The sequence below is a fragment of the Balaenoptera musculus genome, chromosome 2 (assembly GCF_009873245.2).
Source record: "Balaenoptera musculus isolate JJ_BM4_2016_0621 chromosome 2, mBalMus1.pri.v3, whole genome shotgun sequence".
Lineage (NCBI taxonomy): Eukaryota > Metazoa > Chordata > Mammalia > Artiodactyla > Balaenopteridae > Balaenoptera > Balaenoptera musculus.
Genome location: NC_045786.1, coordinates 53961636 through 53982764, shown reverse-complemented (window position 1 = coordinate 53982764; position 21129 = coordinate 53961636). Strand labels below are relative to the sequence as shown.

Genomic DNA, 21129 nt, shown 5'->3' with positions numbered 1-21129 from the left:
AATGACCTCAGAATTAACCTTATGAAACAAAGTAAGCAAAAGAAAGTGATAAAGATCAAATTGGAAATCAGTTACAAAGAAAAAAGAAAAACAGAATCATTGAAATCAAAGGCTTGCTCTTTGAGAGCATCAATAAAACTGATAAACCTCTAGCTAGACTGATAAAGAAAACAAAAAGAGAGAGAGAGAGGAAGATACAAACTACCAGAATTAGGATTGAGCAAGTATGAACAAAGTTTGCCAATAAATTCAACAAATTAGGCAAAAGGGGGAAAATTCCTTAAAGGACACAAACTACCAATACTCACTGCAGAAGAAACAGGTACCCTGAAAAGCCCTGTATCTATTAAGAAAGTGACATATGATATGATCCTATATATAGAAAGTCTCAAGGAATCTTCAAGTACTATAGCTAATAAATTCAGTAAAGTCGCAGGGTACAAGATCAACATACAAAAATCAGCATTTCTATACACTAGAAGCAAACATACTGAAAAGGAAATTAATAAAACTATTCTATTTACAACATCATATAAAGAATAAAATATCTTGGAATAAATTTAAGCAAGGAGGTGAAAGACTTGTATAGTGAAAAATATAAAACATTGCTGAAAAAAATTCAATACCTAAATAAATGAAAAGACATCCAGTGTTCATGAATAGGAAGACTTAATATTGTTAAGATGCCAATACCAACAAAGTGATCTATAGATACAATTCAGTCTCTGTCAAAATCCCAACAGCCTTTTTTGCAGAAATGGAAAAGTCAATCCTCAAACTTATGTGGAATTGCAAGGGGCCCCAAATAGCCAAAAGAATCCTGAGAAAGAAGAATGAAGTTGGAGGATTCACACATCCCTATTTCAAAACTTACTACAAAGCTACAGTAGTCAAAACAGTGTGGTACCGGCATAAAGACAGACTAATAGACCAATGGAATAGAATAGAGAGCCCAGATATAAACCCTTGTATATAAGGTCAAATAATTTTTGAAATGGATGCCCAACCATCCAATAAGAAAAAAAGAAAAATGATCTCTTCAGTAGATGGTGCTGGGTATGAAGTTGGACCCCTGAGTCACATCACATACAAAAATTAACTCAAAATAAATCAATGATCTAAATATAAGAGTAAGACCATAACATTCTTAGAAGAAAACATAGGCTAAATCTTCCTGACCTTGCATTTAGCAATGAATTCTTAGATATGATAACAAAAGCACAAGCAACAAAAGAAAAAATTGATAAAATGGACTTCATCAAAATTAAAAATTTTGTGAATGAAAGAACATTATCGTTGAACTGAAAAGACAACCTACAGACTAAAAGAAAGTATTTGCAATCATACATCTGATAAAGGTTTAATATCCAGAGTATATAAAGAATTCTTACAATTGGAAAACAAAAGACAATCACCTATTTTTAAAATGGGCAAAGAACTTGAGCAACTATCCGAAGAGTATATACAAATGGTCAATAAACACATAAAAAGATGTTTAATATTATTAGTCATTAGGAAGATGGAAATCAAAACCACAAAGAGATACCACTTCATACCTACTAGGATGGCTATCATTTTTTTAAAAAAAGGAAAATAACAAGAGTTAGCAAAGATCTAGAGAAACTGGAACCCCTATACATTGCTGCTGAGCATGTAAAATGTGCAGTCACTGTGGAAAAGAGTTTGGTGGTTCCTCAAAAACCTAAACATAGAATTATCACGTGGCCCAGCAATTCCACGTCTGAGTATAAACGTGAAAGAACTGAAAACACAGACTCAAAGAGATACTAGTACACCAATGTTCATTGCACCATCATTCATGATAGCCAAAAGGTGAAAAAACCCAAGTGTCCATCAGCAAATGAATAAATAAAGTGTGCTATATACATACAATGGAATATTGCACAGCCAAAAAAGGAATAAAGTTCTGATACATGCTGCAACATAGATGAAACTTGAAACCTAATGGTAAGTGAAATAAGTGACACAAAAGGACAAATATTGTATTATTCTATTTATACAAAATATATAGAATTAGAATAGGCAAATTCATAGAGACAGAAGGTAGATAAAAGGTTGCCAGGGACTGGGGCCATAGCAAGGTATAGCTTAATGGTTACAGAGCTCCGTTTGGGGTGATGAAAAGGTTTGGAACTAAATATTGGTGATGTTTGTACAACACTGAATGAAATTAATACCATTAAATGGACATTTAAAAATGGCAAAAAGGCTAATTTTATGTTATACATATTTTAGCACAAGTAAAATAAAAATACTGGCTGACCACTCACCACACCAAATGTTGAGGATGTGTAGGAACCAGAATTTTCATACATGCTAGTGGGAACACAAAATGGTGCAGCCACTTGGGAAAGCAGTTGGCAGTTCTTAGAAAAGTTAAACATACACCTACCGTAAAATCCAGCCATTCCACTCCTGGGTATTTTATTTATCTAAGAAAAATGAAAGCCTATTTCCATACAAAGACCTATACATGAGTTTTCACAGCACCTTGATTTGTAACAACCAAAAACTGTAAACAATCCAAACGTCTATCAACAGATGAATGTATCAAGGTATATCATTGAGACATACTACATAAAGAACTACTACTAGCAATGAAAAGAAACGAATTATTAACACACAACAACTTGGATGAATCTCAAAATATCTGTACTGAGAGAAAAAGGCCAGAAGGAAAAAAAGTACACACTATATGATTTCATGTGTAATTCTCTAGAAAATCCAAAATGATCGATAATGACTGAAAGAAGATCAATGGTTGTCCAGGGCCTCAGGGAGGGATGGGAGAGATGGATTACAAACTTCTAGGAGTGATGAATGTGTCCACTAACTTGACTGTGGTGATGGTTTCCATGGTGTATACACATGTTGTCAAAACTCATCAAATTGTCCAGTTTAAATATGTGCAGTTTATTGCATGTCATTTGCACCTCAATGAAGCAGTTTTTAAAATGAAAGGGCAGCTAGAGTTTGCAACTGATAATTAAATAGAAAAAATGTGGGGCTTTCTTTTTCTAGTGGCACACTAATTTTCCCTAATTTTTAATTTTTTGAATGAGTCTTATAGAGTAGGTAAAAACAACCACTTAATTGCCTGTCCTTTAGGTACTACACTGTCATCTGACTTCCCTGAGGATATTTTTCACTTTAGAAAAAGAGAAACTTATTCTGAAAGAAAATAATTGATCCTCCACCTATGCTTACTTCATTCTCCAGCAAAATTAACCTGCCCCAATCAAGAGCTTTACTTTTACAAGCCTAAGTTGCTTGCACATGGAATTCTTGAAATAAATTATTTTCCCTGGGACTTGGCGTCCTTTCAATTCTAGATCTTTCATTTAACATAAGCTTATTTGTTTGCCTCTTGACTATCAGCAACTGGTGAGCACAATGCATCCCAGATGACAACAGATGGTCAGGCTCCCCTGCAGCAACTCCCTCTCACTGGGTCCTAGGACTCACTTCCTCTGTGGACCGCCTCTCCAGCATCCCTTCAAACATCGCGCTCCCCGCGCCTCCATCACCAGCTTCAGTCTGCTCTCCCTGCCCCTCCAGTCGTCTAAACCTTCCTATCACCCGAGGCTCAGCTCACCTCCCACTCACAACCCTTCTGATCCTTGAGAACATCCACAGTGTCCCTGGTCCATCGCAGACCTGATTAGCAACCAAACACAGCCATTTCGTTTACTGAGGACATGCCGTGTGCCAGGAACCATGCCTTAATTTGTCTCCAATTCCCACAACAGGAAAGCATTTTCTTACCCGCTTGACACAGATGAAGAAACTGGGACACCCAGAAGGCATGTAGCTGGCCCTGGCAGAATCCCCTTCCATGTACTCCTTCTTGCCCCCAAGGTCAGTGTCCAGCTTGAAGGGGTGGAGAAAGGGGGCTCCAGGTGACGGAGAACAGCTGTGCCATGTGTGCTACTCTCATGCACGCCTCCTTCGCTCCTCTGCCCCTGGCAACACAGGTGTCAGCAGCTGCCCACTTGCTCTGCCAAGCAAGTCAACAGCAGTGACCTCTGTTGCTTATACTGATTTACACACTTAACTAGCTAGCAACAATCGTTCTCCTCCTGACCTTAATCGTTGTCAGGATGAAAATCCTGAGCAAATAAAAGAATCCCCTTTGTTATCCAATGATCTGAAGTCAGCAATTCTGCTCCCTGCTCCCTCCCCACCTCTCAGCACACCTGCCCCTGGGGGCAGCAGGGGCACTTGTCGGTCTGTCCTCCAGGGCATAGGGAGGGAAACTCTCAGCTCCTGCCGGGCAGTCAGTCAGTGGTGCAGTGTACTTAATCCCTGCCAGGTTCACTCACATACAGTCTCAGGCAGCTAACCTGATTCACCTAGATCAAAGCAGAGGAGAAATACAGAATAGAAGGAACAGACTGGGGTGCCTGGCACTCAGACAAATGTCCCTCTTTTCCAGGGAGACAATCACAGGCTTCTGATCACTCCCCTTGTCACAGATGTGTGTGATCCACCCATGACGAAGACACCAATGCCCGCACACGCTCTCCACTAGCACCGGCCTCCGATGAGATCCACCACACAGCAGCAAGCGAGGAACAGACTGCTGTGGATACTCCTTTTAAATCTCATCCTGAAATGTTTCTCCTCTATATTTTATGAGGTCCCTAAAGTATTAGTATAGTCATTATTTGACCCACACAACAGCAATGGTTCAACCCAATACACAGAATTTAACTGAGAAGGAAACTGACAAGCCTACATTGCAGTGCTCAGGCACTGGTTACCAATTAGGGTGCATGAACTAGTTTGGGAACCGGTGATCTCGCTGGGAGGACAAAGGGCGTAGGCAGAGTCTACAAATCCAAATGGGAATCCCAGGTCCCTCCTGCACTAGCTGAGTGCCTGCCAGCAAATCACAGCATCTATCCAGGATCCCAATTCCTTCATGTAAAGTGGGGGCAATGGCAATGCTGTCTCATGGGGTGAGAATTAACAGGGCAGCAGATGTGAATGGTTAGGCTGGTAAAGCAAGGCAATGAAGAAGAGGCCCCTTGGGGAGGGTCCAGCCAAGGCAGAGCTCCCCGAGGGGACGGAGCAGAAAACGGTGAGTGGAGCTGCGGGGACCCAGAGGAAGCCCTAGAGAGGCTCTCCTTCCTGAGGGAGGCTCCTGACACATCCACGGTGCCCAAGTTGATGATGTCCAGTCATTCTCTGGGCACAAACTCTTCTGAGCCACCGGGGCCCTTGCGTTAAATGTCGTCCACGTCCCTCCTCTGCAGTGAGCACATCCCTCACCTCACAGCTGCTGCTGACAACACTGCAACAGAGCCCAGAGCTTCCTGACCAGCTCAGGACCTCCTGCTGCACGGACTTCTGCCCCCAGCTCCCCACACTAGGGTAGAACACACTATTGTCTTATTCATGCAGGAGAGTCTAGCCCCATGTCTAACTTAAATCTTCCCTGACCAAGTCTACCTTCCTCTGTTCTATTCTTGACAAAGCTGGGCCTCTGAATGCAGCATTCTGAGGCAGATGAGAGCCTCCCTCGGCCAAAGGCCAGGGTCCAGCACATCACACCATGCATCTCATTCCGAGCAACAGACCTCATGTTCCTTGTCTCAGCTGTTGCCTTTGTAAAATGGGAGAAGTGATATATACAAACCCCTCGGGTCACTGAGGGTCACCTGAGAGGCCACCTTGGGGGCCTGGCACACAGCAAATGCACTGGCGGGCGCTGGAGTTGGATGTGTCATGACCGGGGCATAGCTGCCTACTAATCCCCGTCATCTCTCCATCCACACCACTGCAGTGTCCTTGCCCTTTCCATGAAAGGCAGTCACAGAGCAGGGACAAGAGGGGCCTCAGAGACCTCATGGTCCAATGCTGTCCATTTCTAGATGTCTGGGAGAGAAGTGACTTGGTCAAGGTCCTGAGGCCATGTTATGGCGGCCTCCTCCCCGCCCCAACCCTTGCCCAGCCTCACTGACTCCTGAACCTGTTCACCACAACTCTATCCCCTCCCACTTCTCCTGCTCTCTTGCGAGACCCTGGGATGACGTCCTCCCACTCAAGCCATAAGTCAAGGTCAGAAGCAGAAAAGTCCACGCTCAAAGGGTGGTCAGGGCAAAAGCAGAAGTTACAGAACTGCCTCCCTCTGCCTTTTTACTGTTCATATTCTCTCCAAGGAAAACCCCACAAGATACCAAGTAAACACAGGTGGTGGTTAATTTTATGTGCCGATTTGACTGACCACGAGGTGCCCAGATCAGACATTGTTTCTGGGTGTGTCTGTGTGTTTCTGGACAAGATGAGCATTTGCATCAGTGGACCTGGTAAAGCAGATGCCCTCCCCAAAGTGGGTAGGCATCCTCCAATCCACTGAGGGCCTGAACAGAACAACAGGTGGAGGAAGGAGGAATTCGCCCTTTTTCCTGCCTCACTTTTGAGCTGGGACAGCTCTCCTCACTTTCTCCTGCCCTTGGACTGGGATTCATACCATAGGTTCCCCAAGTTCTCAAGCCTTCAGGTTCAGACTGAGCTACACATCAGCTTCCCTGGTCCTTCCTGTCAGTTTGCAGATGGCAGATCATGGGACTTCTGTCTCTATAATCCTGTAAGCCAGTTTCCATAATAAATCTCTCTATATGTACATAGATTCCCATATATAGAAATATCTATATATCTCTATATTCCTCTAAAGAAACATTATATACACACACATATGTACATATATATAAAGAGAGAGACTTATATAGATATTGACTCAAATATAGAGATATAGACATAGATACACAGATATATAAAGAGATATAGAGAGAGACTATATATAGACAGAGATTGACCTATCCTCCTATCTATCTATCTATCTATCTATCTTCATCTCTCCTATTGGTTTTGTTTCTCTGGAGAACCCCAATACAATGCACCACAACCTTTTAGGGTCTGTCACCCTTTCTGAGGACTCCCAGAGACCTAAGTAAGGCATTTTCCCAAAACAGTCTCATGGCCCTGACAGCAGTAAGTATGAAACAGGCAGGGGTTGGGAAGAACACAGTTTCTGTAAGCAGTTCCACCCTTGCGGATCTCTGCCAAAGGTCGCTCCTTTCAGATTCAGCTGACCTAGCTGGTAAAAATCCCGATTCTCAGGGCAGGCACCCCATAATGCGAAGACTGCAGGTCTCTGTGTATCTATCTGCGTGCACGTATGCACACACACACACGTGTGCACTCATGTCGGTCACAGAGGTGTGCCATGTGCCTGTGGTTTGTCCTTACATTTTAAACTTTAAAAGCCAAGAATGCTTGTTATATATCTTAGTCTTGTGTTGCAATACTTCTGGAGGTCTCAGAGGACAGGTGTGATATTTGAAATTTCACCCACGGGCAGACCTGAAGGGAAGCCAGACTCCAGGAGCAGAGGAAGCACCCGAGGCTGTAGGCACACCTGGGGGAGGACCCAGGACACCAAGCAAGGAGGCCTGGGGCACACTGGGGACAGCATTCCAAAGCACTGGTGTGTTAGAAAGAGTGCCTCCTCGGAAGTGGTGGCAGCAGGAGTCCTGTGAAAGGGAGGAGGGCAGGCGTGCAGGAGAGCCAGCGTGGGAATCGGAGTAGCCCTAATGCGCAGTGGCACTCAGCTGGGCAGAGCGGCTTCCCTAGGACACCAGGTGACAGTGGCCCTACCTTGGGAACGCCGAAAGAAGAGGCTGCCGGGACCATGAAGTTCAGGGCCCAGAACCCGCTGTACCAGTACTCACCCCAGGAAGCACTGCTCCTGCCCCACGGACTAACCTAGCGGTGCAAACAAAGCATCCCTGAAATTACTTCTAGGGGAGAATATCGTTCAATTTTATTTTATCCAGAGGTGTTCAAAGGCACATCTTTTGTAGAAGGTGATCTATATTTGTGACTTTTTTTTTTTAAAAAAAAAGAAGTGTCTTAATTAGTGAATTACTGAAATATCTACTTCCATCAAGAAGACAAGAAGAACATAGAAACTGATTATTATCCTACTTGTGTCCGGAAAACAGAGGAAATACAGAAAACTAAGTATGTCCAGGTGTAAATCAGCACCACTTGACTTCTCAGACATGAATCCCACAATGATCTTATCAAAACGAGATCCTGCCTCTGTGGGGCTGAGCGGGCCTGGGACTCTGCAGTTATCACCAGCCCCAGGTGAGGGCAATGCTGCGGCTCTACCCACCACCCTCCGGACAAGGACCCAAGAACACAAGGAATTATGTGCAAATAGTTTTTCAGTCTAAGTTTTTCAGACCCCTGGTGCAGTGTGGGCTTCCAGGACCAAGGATGCCCTATCTGGTGATCTCAGCCATCCTTAACTTCCGGTCGCTGAGACACAAGGGTCATCGCCAAGGACGCCCCACCTGTGATACCAGAAATCATATGGGCCCTGCCCTTGAATTCAAGGGTGCCAAGAGCTCCCGGCTCCAGCCTGCCAACTGCAGAGGATAACTCTGCAGTGTGTCTGGTGAACGCTTGTGAGGAGCCTTATGGACATAAATGAAGGCTTCCTTCTCAATTATTTTCCCTTTGCAAGCCTGGCCTTTACAACCATCCTACAGTTTGAGGTGAAGCACCTCCAGAGAGCCCCGGCAGGTCCATGGACCCTGGTAATGATGTCGGCCCTGCACCGTGGGGCGTCATGTCTGCTGAGCTCCTGGGCTGTGGGTAGAGATCTAACAGTCCCCGGCACATCAAGCCAGCATCCTCCCTTCCTCTGTGGAATACATGCCAACAGCTGCAATATGTGACACAAGGATTCCCTCTAAAAACCAGGACTTTCCCTTAGAAGCATGTAGCCCTGCCCTGCGAATGGGTCAAGGAGCAGCTCCCCAGGGTGCTGGTTGTGTCCTACCTGCTCCCATGTTCCTGCACCAGGGAGGCAGGTTAAAGCTGCAGACCCAGCGTCCCACACCCACAGGCCGGTACTCCATGCTGCAGCCTCCTCCTCCCCAGAACCCCACACAATTCCCCACTAGCACCCAGCTCTCCAGCTCTCTCCAGCCACTCTGGACTCACTGAGCTCAGGGCAATGCCTCCCACTGCTGTGTTTATTATCAGGCTCTTCTGCACAGAGAGGCACACAGGGGCCGCTCCCACCTTTCCTTCGAGGACAGCCATGGGGGCAGGGGCAGGGGCAGAGGCACCCCTGCTGAGCTCTGGCCTGCCGGGAGAGGAGGACCTCTGACACTGCTCCCATCCTGCAGATGTTGAAACTGAAGCCTGAGAGGTCATATGACCCTCTCGGGTTGCAAGCCAGCAGGTGCAGAACCCCGAGCCTGCTCTCCACAGTGCTCTCTGCGGCCCCCATCTTGTTCACTGTGACCAAGCCTGCCCGGGGACCCCTTCTCAGACCCCAAACTGTCTACCAGCGTCTTCCTCCCCAGGCCCGTCAGGGACTGTGGCCCCTCCTAAAACAGGGGTTTCCTTGCAGTCAGGAAGAAGGGGTGAGAAGAGCCGGCCACCACTGAGGTGGGTCGGGAAGCTGGGAAAGAAGGAAGCCACACGCCACTTCACAGGCCATGGAAGGTCAGCTTTATTTCTACTCTGTGTGGACTGAGGGGCTGCAGCGTCAAGTCAGCCTCGCCAGCTCTGCCAGCCTCTGCTATAATTGGGTTTTTCTTAGGAAGTCTTGGAGGGAACGGGGCAGGCAGGGCTGACACACACAGAGCAACCACACGCCCAGGCATCACCCACCCTTCGGGAGTGAGGGAAGGGTTGGGGGGTGGCCGCGGAGCCAGGAGGCTGGCCGAGCCCCCCCTGCTGCTTCAGGCAGGCTTCAGTTTGCATCCGGCTCTGCTCCAGTCAACAGCTCAGATCACTTAACCCGCAGTTCCTTAAAGGAAGGGATGTTTTCTGTTTTAATCACAGTGCCCAGCACACAAAGTGCTAAGTCTGTGAACAATGAAGGAGACTTTCCGAGCCTCCCTGTTCTCCCCTTTCCCCATCACCACCACCCTGTGAGGCGGGGAGGGGGCAGCACTCCCACCCCCCACCCCGGGCTGCCCATCTCAAGGAGGGCAGAGAGCAAAGACGGCAAGGGCTCAGTTTTCCCTCCACATCTTGGCCAGACCCCTAACGGTGATGGCTGTCATGCTCATTTAAAAGCCCAAGTGCAGCACTGCTGTGGGAAGTGACCCAGGTGCTCACAGGGCCACACTGCCCAGGGGCAACTGCTTCCTGTCCCTGCTGTCTGAGAGCAGCAGCCTGCATGGGGGCGTGCCAGAGGTCCAGGTGGTCATCTCGTCTGCCCACAGCCCGAGGGTCCCTCATCACCCCAGCTAACCAGCTGGGGCACCCCAGCCCCATCAGAGACGAAGCCTTCTCTCCAGCCCCAGAGCCCTGTGCTCATCCAGGCCTCCTGGATTGAAGCCAGGGACGAGGACCACAGCTCGGTGAGAAGCACAGCCCAAAGGCCCCAGAAACAACCTAGCTAGGGTTTTGCCAAAACTTCAAACCAGTGGAATCCTCCCACTAATCAACTCTTAAGTGGAACCCACAGATACACGTGTGCATGTACATCCCTATCTACTACATCTATGTGTGTATATATATAGAGAGAGACATATATAGACAAACACATATCATGCATTCTGCCCCTGGCTTCTTGGCATCAGCAGTTTCTTTAGACTGGGCTGTTCTGCTACACAGCGCACTGTAGTCAGATATTTGGACAGTAATCAATTTCTTTTCTGCCCGTTATGGCCTAGGGACTTGTCCTTTAACTTTACCACAATGCTCTAAAGTGCCTGCCTCCACTGGAGGCTTCTGAGCCAGAGTGCCAAGGTGAGAGCTGCCATTTGGACATGACTCTAGCAGCCACTGTAGCAGTGTTCAGGGCCAACTGCGGGGGGAAGACGCTGCGTGGACACACTGGGAAGGTAGAAGGAGGAGCCAAGTCAGGTGCTGTCCTAAGAAGGATGGACTCAAGCACCCCTGCAGGGTGAGCGCAGGAGCTGGAGCGGCAAAGGGGCAGGAAGGGGTGCTGCAGGAATGGGCAGTGCAGCCAGGATGCCTGCTTTGTAGCTGCAGGACTGGGGCGAACCCGCTTATCTCTCTGGACCTGGGCCACCTTACTTGTAAAACAGGAAGGCAACTGTTCTTATCTCAGGGCAGTTGTCCTCAGCCCTGGGGAAACCCTGGGGAGCTCGGAACAGCCCAGCGCCTGCCCACCCCACACCAAGGTAGGCAGAGCGCTGGGGGGCCCAGCCCCGGAGGGTCCCATGCACCCCCAGGGCAGGTTTAGGTCAACCATACTAGAAAGCACTGTTAAGTGGTTAAGTGCCAGCAAATGTCAGCTGTGGAGACCACTGCCCCAGGCTAGTTGCCAGCAGCTTTCACAGCTCTGAAGAGCTCTGTGGAGGGGAGGGGAGATGCTCTCCATGAAGGGACCTTTCAGAGTCACGTATTCGGGACAAGGGCCTTGGGTGTCCCCAGCTGAGGTGACACCTCATGAGGGGCTGCCTCCCAGTCGGGGTCCCAGGCCTGGCACTGCAGAAGCTACAGGACTGGGACCAGCTCTCTGCACTCAGGGAGGGTCGGGTGAGCGGTAACTCCAAGTGCTGGGCTGGGGTGGCCAGGAAATGACTGGACCGTGACAGTCATTTGGGAGGAGTGACCATGACCAAGGGGAGGGGAGGGTCAGAGGGGTCTCCTGAGCTGTGGGGCGGGTAGTAGAAGGAAGGGGTGTCCTGGCCACCTGCTCCTGCCACAGCAGCTCAACGCCTTTAATTGTGGACTTTTTTTGCGAAAGGTGTAATCAGTGGAACAAATGGCTTCTTCTGCTTAGAATAAAGCAAACATTTCCTATGCCTCTCAAGCCACAGGGGTGGAATCAGAAGCACACACTCCAAGCTGGGCAGGAAGCCAGCCAGACCAGATGTGGCAGTGCGACCACGGGACCCCAGACTCATCCTGTCCACCCCAAGGACGGCCACGCTCTGCCCGCCCCCGGCCCCGTCCCCATGGCTGTGGATGAGCCCGGCCCGGCCCTCCTCATCCTGTACATTCAACAGCAATGGTCCCGGGCTCTCTGGAGGTGGCCCTGAGTCCTACCCGTCCCTCTGCCCCATGATAGGCCAAGGGGCTGAGTCCCTCTGTGTGTCAGGGCTCATCTGTCACACAGGACCTGGATGACATGGGTGTCCCAGCACCTCCCTCAAGAGAATCAGAGGAAGCAGTGACCTGGGAGGCTCAGAGAGGCCTGGCACACAGTGAGTGCTGGGTGAGTATCAGCTGGTACCACTACCCGAGGCGGGGGCGGGGGGCAGGGGGGTTGGCGCAGACAGTCTCATTCTCACCGGAAGGGTCACAGAGCCCCCCCCAGTTCCGGGTTCTGCACAGTGCCAGCCCTAGGGTCTCCTGTCAACAGGGGGTTGGCAGGCAGCTGTCACAAAGATGCCCATCTCCCCAAGGGGCATGATGTGCAGGATGGCTTAGAACAGGCAGACGGCCCCCCCTTGTTGAATCCAAGTGCTCTTGAGCCTCTGATCTCTGGTGCTTGGGACAAACAGTCCCAACTGAGCTATAGAGCCCGACCCTCCTGGCACATCTTCCCTGCCTGTCCTTAGCCCTGACACACCAACACTCAGAATATCCAAGCAGGGTTTCAACACTCACGACCCTGGAGGAGGGTCTCCAGGGCTGAGAGAGACACGCCCCCTCTCAGTCTGTCCTCATGTCAACCTCACAAAGTCTGTCCTCACAAGATTTCCTGCCTGATGGTCAAGGCTCCAAAATGCTTGATAAAGGCCGGATGGCCAAACCAGCCATTTGATGTTCCTTCCAAAACAAACCTAGATCTGCAGTCCTTTGAAGCCAGCCTTCTTTACCACCACGAAAGGGCTCACTTCTAACCAACAGCAGGAAGATCTGCTGAAAAGTCGCTCGTCACAAGTATGTGAGAATATTTCTTTCCTTTTTTCTCAAAGACACAAGACTCACACATGGATATTTCTGTTAGGGTTAGGGTTAGGGTTAGGTGTGTGTGTGCAACAAAGAACAATTCTGAAGCTTTGGCCTAATTCTAAACTTACAAAAACCCATGCAGATGTACCTCAGTGTCCGCTCTCTGGATCGGAGGGGAAGATTTCTGGTCACTGGCTATGACACACTTTTAGAGGGGGAGGGGAAGGTGCCCTGACACATCTGCTACTGCAAGAGGCTCCACTGGAAACCAACAAACTTCAGCCTGACCTCGGTTGGGTGACAATGCCCATCGGGGCTGCTAGGTCGAATCCCGGTGCCTTCCACAGTATGGATTATTCGTCAGCACTGCTGGAAAAGCCCCGAATGTATCTCAATATGGTTTAAACCCAATTCAGATGTCAGGAGCACAGTTTCATCCACACCCAAGCAGGTAACAGTGTGCTCTGTAGCACAGCTCCCTTCCCCTTACAAGTGAGACAGACTGGGACCTGGGACCTGGGACCCTTTGCTGCAGTGCTTGCACCTGGACAATTGTCTCCTGGAGCTACAAAATACAAAGAAACTATAAGGGACTAAAAATAACTGCGTGCGTGCACAGTTGGGGCACATTATGGACAAGATATGAAAAGACCAAAAAACACACCCAACTGCCACTGCTGAAGAGCCAGGAGCAAAAGCAGGGGGTAGGGAGCAAAACCAGGGTACTGGCCATGCCCCCTGCACACACCACCACCAAGGGGTGGCCAGATCACCTAAGCTACCCCTCCAGCCCGACCCCTGGACACACCCCTACCCTCATCCCATACAAGGAACCAGCTCACCACCCCCGCCAGGGAGTTAGCAAGGGAAACTGTTACTTGTTTTCACTCACCCCTGCTGCAGCAGGAGCCCCAGTAAAGCCTTGCCTGAATTTCTTGCCTGGCCTCTTATCAATTTCTATTGATTGGGGAAGGCCAAGAACCCTGGTAGGTAACACAAGGACTGGTTCACAGGACATCATGATGACCATGCAGATGTGGATAAGGATCTCTGCTTTGTTCTGTTGTGTGGGGAGGCCAGACGCTCAGAAGCACTCACACCAGTACAAGAACCTAGCACTGGCTTCTACTGGAGGAGTACATGCAGGTTGAAAGCTTTGTATAACTTTCCCAGTAATTCTTGGTAAAATGGAGAACTAGACTCAACATTCAGAAACAAAAGGAGGATAACTTAAAAAATTCAAATGCTGCGGCGACTGGTCTCATGTTGTGGGAACAGGGACCTTCCTCTTGTCGGGGGCTCTGCTCAGAAAACAAGGGGAAGGGACACGGCCCCAGGCACGATGCCCCATCAAGGAACAAACTGCCCCACAGTCCACTGCGCAGAGACGGGACTGCCTGGGCACCATCACCTAATGCGAGCGGTGAACAGGAGATGCTCAACAACCAGACTGAAAATTCCAGGTCCCCCAGGAATGAGCTCCTGCACATGAATATACTGCTAGAATAGTATGTCTTAGCCCAGGAAAGAATCTTTATCCTCTCCTCAAAGATAGTCAAAAGCGGTAACTTGGGCACGCTTAGCTCATTTTGCTTTATTCTTTGGGACATACACTTGCACACACACACTCTCACACACATACACATACCTATGCACATGCCCACACACAAATACACTCACACGTGGGCAAACACACATGCACACAACCACACCCATACCCACTTGTGAGGAGGACCTTACTGCCAACTGGACAGATCTCACATTGCCAGCTCCTTCTACTGGTAAGAAATGCCTTCTCCAGAAACACACACACACACACACACACACACACACACACACACACACAGAGCCTCAAACTCTTTGCGATTGCTGATGCAATTTAACTACATTTAGAAAAGTTGGAATTTGACTAAATTCCTTTTTTTCCAATGAAAATACAAAGAAAAATAAAACTTCATATTGTATACCACCATGAATAGAACAAAAACCTTATTGCTTTAGTTGTCTTTCTCCTAGAATAGAAAATAACCACTTCCAACCAAACAAAAAAACACGAAGTTAAATGCACACAAAAAAATGTTGAAGTTTCTATATATTGTAATAAGATCTTTTAGGATTAATACTTCAGGGGAGCCTAATATTATCAACTTCCTGGCATTTAGTTGTTTTCATTAAGATTACAGTACTTTACTCTCTGTAAGCACTGCTTTCCTAGACCACAGGTTCAAGGCAAAGAATCCATGGCAAAGTCACCGGGATTGGAAACCAAAACATCTTATTATACAACCAAATTGACATTCCCCATGAAGTAAACGCAGTTGATATTATAAAACATGGTATGTCTCAGATAATTATATTACCTACCTAACTGAATTGCTTTGAATATCCACAGTTGCTAGAATTAAATTTTTAGTCCAAATATAGTTATTATATTCTCAAAATAATTTTCTTTCTCATAGTCTTTCCTGTTACCTATTTAATATCCTTCAACAAAAGTATGTGATTGTTAAATTTGAGAATAAAAATGTCTCACAGTATAAATTATGAGTTTAGTGACTATATTTCATTATGTAAAAGAAACCATGAATCTTTTTGCCAAGGCTTGATATTGACCAATCCAATTAACACACCCAGCCAGCTGTCTTTGTTTTCCACTTAGATGACAGATGGTTTCCTTTTTCAATCCCACAGCAGAGAATATAGTTAATTTGAAGACTACTCGAACAGTTTAAGGAAAAAGAAACTTTGGTGTAAGAACTATCTTATAAACCACCTTTTCACCCCTAGTTTTCCTGTGGTAGAGGTAATTTTGGGAGCATGTGTAGGTAGAAACAAAAAAATATTAATTGTGTCTCCTACATAATTGGAATTTTAGTCATTCTGCTAAACTTGAATTTTGTCAAGTAACTTGGGGGAGGACTGACTCTCCCTCATAAAGGAAACTCTGAGCTTTGTCATTGTCTGAGAGAGTCTGGCACCCAATGCTGGTGGTAACTTAGTAAAATCTACGTGCAAAGTGGAAGAAAAGCTGGGTCACTGTCTTAGGATCCGTGCCAATCTAGACATTAGGTACATCTTTTTAAAGTAGTGCTTCTCAGACTTTTTCCAGCCTAGGAAATTTCCACACTAATGTCATCGGGAGCACGCGCCAGGCACACATGCACACATGCGTGCACACACCCACACACGCCTGGAAAGACCGAGCTTCGGCAGGCTTGTGGGTTCAGCTCTTCCTGCAGCTCCCACAATCACCGCTCCAAACTGTGGGAAGCAGATGGCCCTGTGGGTGTAGCCGGGGTGTGGGCAACAATCCCACAAGTCCATCCAAGAGACAAACTGGAGGAACATTTTTTCCCAGGAAATTAACTCACACGTAAGTCCCCTCCTAGACGGCCCCTCCCTGACACCGACGTGGCTTACATGGCCTCAGGGCCCCACCCCCTCTGAAACTCCAACACCACCTGATGTTTAGGGCCCCTGCTTCTGCTTTATCCTCAGCAGTATCCCTAGTCCACCTCTGCCCGATTTACCTATTCACACGTCACACAACACCATGAGGGGAAAGACGTTTACCTGTTTTGATGGGTGCCTAGAATGGCATTTAAAGCATAGTAGGTGCTCAATAAATATTTGTTAAAAGAATGAAAAATCACAAAAGTGAGTCTCTGTAAAAAAAAAAAAAAAGATCTTTATGTAAAATTATCAGCCTAAGGACCTCCTCATTCTGCAGAAATGACTGTGCGAATGTTACAGATGAGCTAGAAACTTCTCCCCATATAGAGGCTGAACACATGCAGCTGCACGGGCAGGGCTGCAGGTCTGAATGAACGCGTGGGATGAAGCAACACAGATGCCCAATGAACAGGAAAGACGGGGCGCTGGAGAACCCCCATCCTGCCAACCCAGGAGCTGCCAGACCCGGAAGCTTTGGGCTCCCCGCTGATTCGACGGGTGGGGGAGGGTGGCCTTGGCAGAATCTCCTGACTTCCCTGTTTGTCATCTATAAAAGGGTATGATCATCATTACCTCACAATTTATATTTAAAAATATGATTTAAAAATGTTTGAACCACTATGAATGGGAGAGGCATGATAACGCCTGGCCCCCAGGAAGCCGGAACAAATCTGAGCTGTTATTGTGACAGCTCGTGTTCAGCCTTGGGGTCCCTCTTATTTCTTGGATAATGCCAATTTCACCCCAACTTTTTTTTTTTGGGCCACGCTGTGTGGCTTGCGGGATCTCAGTTCCCCAACCAGGGACTGGACCCAGGCTCCTGGCAGTGAGAGCACGGAGTCCTAATCACTGGGCCGCCAGGGAACTCCCATGACCCCAACTTTTAAATCAAATGTTTATTTTGAAGTGCCAATATCTATGTTTCCTTCTCCAGAGGCAAGATGGCTGGGTGGCTGAAGGTGTCTGGGGGCCTTGTCCCCTTGGACTCAGGGGTCTGGGCAAGCCATGCGTTCCCACCTCGCTGTGCTTCCAGCCCCTCAATTCTGTACAATTTATCTAACTCTCTTCTTTATATACAATTCTGTTTCCACCTCTGAGATATCATCTGACCTGTATCATTGCCTAAAACACCTACCCGGCACCCAAACCCTGCCATCCTAGCCTTCAGAATACAATTTAAGCCCTCTTTCTGGGAGCCTCCCTAGGCCTCTCGGAAGGCCACTTTCCAAGCCCAATCCCCTAATGGGATTCTTCTTGTTGCTCAGTATCAAGTGTCTGCTGGTGAGCAGGCCTGGGTCCTCTAGGTGTTGGTCCCACTGCCTTAAATGACCAGATCCTACAGTGTGTGGACCACTTCCCTCTTTCTTAGCATCCTTCCCCAAGCAAACAAGCACTTCATAAATGACTTTGGAAATTGGAGAGGGTGGGAAGAGGAGCCACATTCTTGCCTTGTCAGCCAAGGGTGCTGGGGGGAGGAGCTGGCCTTCAGGTGGAGGGTCAGTGGATTTGTTCTCCAGGACCCAGCCAGCACAAGCTCTCCCCAGCTCTCAGCTCAGGGAAACCAGATCCCTGAGGCTCAGCCTCGGACCCCAGCCCAGGCTGCTGCTCTCTGCATGCCCTCCTGAGCACCTCGCATATACAGGCGTGGGATCCATGGGGCTGCTGTCCAGAGATCCGTCACCTGGCCTTCGTCCACGGCAGTGGTGGGAGCCCCACACAGAGGGTGGCATCCCCAGCACCCAGCTCCAGCAGCACCTGTCCCAGCATCTCGCAAGCTCCCAGGTTCAGCACCTCCCAGTGGATGGCTCCACTGCACCTGTGAGGGCTGACCCACTGGTACAGCCCGCCCCTCAGTAACTTTTCTGCCATCCCAGGAGGGACAGCTATGCCCTCGGCCATAAGAACAAGACTCAGGCTTGGGGGCCTCTTCCCTGGGCGCTATCTTAGCACCAGGACCACTGGCTGTTCCCTCTATCAGCTCTTCTGCATTCTGGGGAGTCCCTTCACTTCTTACTGTGCAATCCCCCATGAGGAGTTCTTTACATCAAACTTGCCTTGACCGAATCAGCTGTGGTTTCTGCCTCCTCACTGGACCCTGACAGATACACCCAGCCCCTGCATGAATGTCAAGGTCCTCTCATATTCTTCACCTTAGTTTTGCAAATCACCTCTAATTTAAGTTTTCCTAGGGGCCTGCACTTCCAACTGAGCCCTCGTCCACGTGGCACTGTGTTACTGTGCATTGGACAGGAATCCGCTCTTCACCTGCCTGAGACGCCAGCTGACTCCACCCATGAAAACCCCACTTCAATACATAGAACTGAATGTTCCTGGCATTGTAATGTTACAGCCAAACCTTGGTTTTCCAATTGTTAGGCTTTTAAAAGCCAGAGACTTCCTATCTTTATATTCCATGGGGCAGTTCATACATTTCAGAATAATAATGTATGAACAAGAATTCAGGTTACCAGAAAAATGCCTTTGGACGTTAGGGAAAGAGGGAGAAAAAAACAGAAAGTGAAAAAATATACCAATAATAGAGACTAGAGTGTGCATTCATATTGAAGAATTTGGGTGCTGATAAAGAAACTTTTTTTTAATCAAAATGGTTTTGGTTCTTAATTTTGGCCATTTTGACTAAGTTATGGCTCAGCTCCATTGACCTCCTCAGGCATGCACGGGCCCTACGCAGGAGGATACAGGATGTGTCTGTCTGTAGCAATCCTGGAATTTCAACATCCATCTTACAAACAGCGTGTTTATACAAAGCACCAGCGAGAAAAGTGGGTGGAGGAGGCTTTTAGATATTACTGGGTTCAGCAGCTGAACAAATTAGAAGACAGGAAACAAGGAAGTTGTTCCCGAGAGCTGACCAAGGAGATGCACCCCCGTGGCTTTGCCCCACCCGTCACCCAAACAGATCCACTCTACTCTCAGGTTCTGCAGTTTCGCCAGATTTTCCACAGCGTCTGAAGTTTCACCCATTAGATACACAGATGCATCCGTTTATGTTACAGGCACCCTCTGCTCACACTGGCTGCTCCACCTGGATGGAGCTGGAGCCTGTGCGGTCACCACCTCCCTCCAATCCAAGCCCATCCCTGCTGACCTCAGGGCTCGTCCCCACGTCTGTGCACTGGAGAGGGCTTGGGAACAGTGGGTTCTGAGGGACTGGGGCAGGCCTGGGGGAGAAGCCTTGGGGTGAGGCGACCTCAGGACACATGCACATGTGGCCGGGGGGGAAACAGCAGGGGAAGGTTGGCCCACATTTATTACCAAACCCTGGAGCACAATCAATGCAGAAGCTGGAACGCACTGAATGTGCCAGTGCTGGGCCTCAAGGGTCCCAAACAAGCATTGTCACCAACTCTCCTGATCTGGGAGAAGAGCATCCCATTTAAAAAAAATACTATTTTTAATGTTTATGTATGCTTTGCCTCGTTCCAAGAAAGATTTGAGGCAGCTCACAAAAACATTCTTGGCACAAAAGGAGATGAAAACGAGGAAATCATGGTGGTGGACAGAAGTGACGGCAGAACAATCCAGACACTGGTGAGGAAGTCCAGGCTGTCTGCAGGAGGTGGGTGAGTGTCAGGCTCAGAAAGTCCTACCACCAAGGCCAGCAGTAGCCCCAGGGTGTGGGACGCCATCTGGCCCTTTGAAAGTGTGTAGGAGGTGCCTTCGGCTGTCACAGTGACCAAGGGTAAACGGCATGGACACTCATAGCGGGATACGGGGATGCCCCCCGACAATCCTGCACAATTAATGCCCTACGTCAAATGCCGACAGTGCCCCAGGGACACCCCCAGGCTATAAAACAAGCCAACTGCTCCAGACCCATCCCAGTCCTGATTCTAAGGCCTGGTTCTCCTGTAGGAGCTCACTGAGAGGGTGCCAACGACAGAGGAAGAAAATCCCCAGTGTGTGACACTGACACCCATTATGTGACAGAGGAAGAGACCCCCCCAGTGGCTGCCTTCCTGAAACTCAGGAGCTCACTGCCTCGGGCACTTCTTAAACCTTCCTTCCTCGATGGCAAGGCCCCTGAGTGACAGAGACAGGCAGCTCAGTGTCAGGAGAACAAGGTGTGGGCTAGTCCACTGCCCTGCCAGACACCTCCTGATCCCCAAGGGCTCATGCTCCTTTCTGTCCCCTGGCGTTGGCACCCCTGCATCCTCTGCACAGACCTAGAGGGGGACAGAGGTTGGAAACCCCTGACAGGGTCTGAATTTTCCGGCCACAAGGCTATCAGTGGGTATAGGTGGTGGGACCCTGCTCCCCTTCCTACTTCTCACTCCCCACAGGGCCAGCATTTCTGAGCTGTAGTCGATGCTCCTCCAAGGCAGAATTCAGTCACAGAAGACCTGACACTGAACTCAGAAACACCCCTGAGGAGAGAAATTCCTGAGCCACATGCTGGGGTCAGGTCATTACTGCTGCTGTGTTAGAATGACAGCAACAGCTGGGTAAATGCTGACAGTCAGCCAGTCCCAAGTGTTCCTAGTGACTTTAAAGGGACTCCAAATCTAAGAAGTGTACAGTGGAAATCAGAGTCATAAAACTGGGTCCTGTTTCCCATAGTCACAGGCCGGTTATGCGCTCAGGGGGACTGGGGTCCTTTCAGACCCTCAGTCCCACATCCATCCATCAGCCTGGCCTGATGGAGGGGATGCAGGTGCTCCAAGGCCTGGAGGGCCGGCATGGGAAGCACCACGGGATGTGGTACCTGGGACCCCAGACACGCCA

The 21129-nt window shown here is 48.6% G+C and overlaps 1 protein-coding gene across 1 annotated transcript in view; it reads right to left on the bottom strand.

Moving 5' to 3' along the window:
* The window catches only part of ATP10A (ATPase phospholipid transporting 10A (putative)), a 177775-nt gene that overhangs the window by 92913 nt on the left and 63733 nt on the right, over window positions 1-21129 (bottom strand).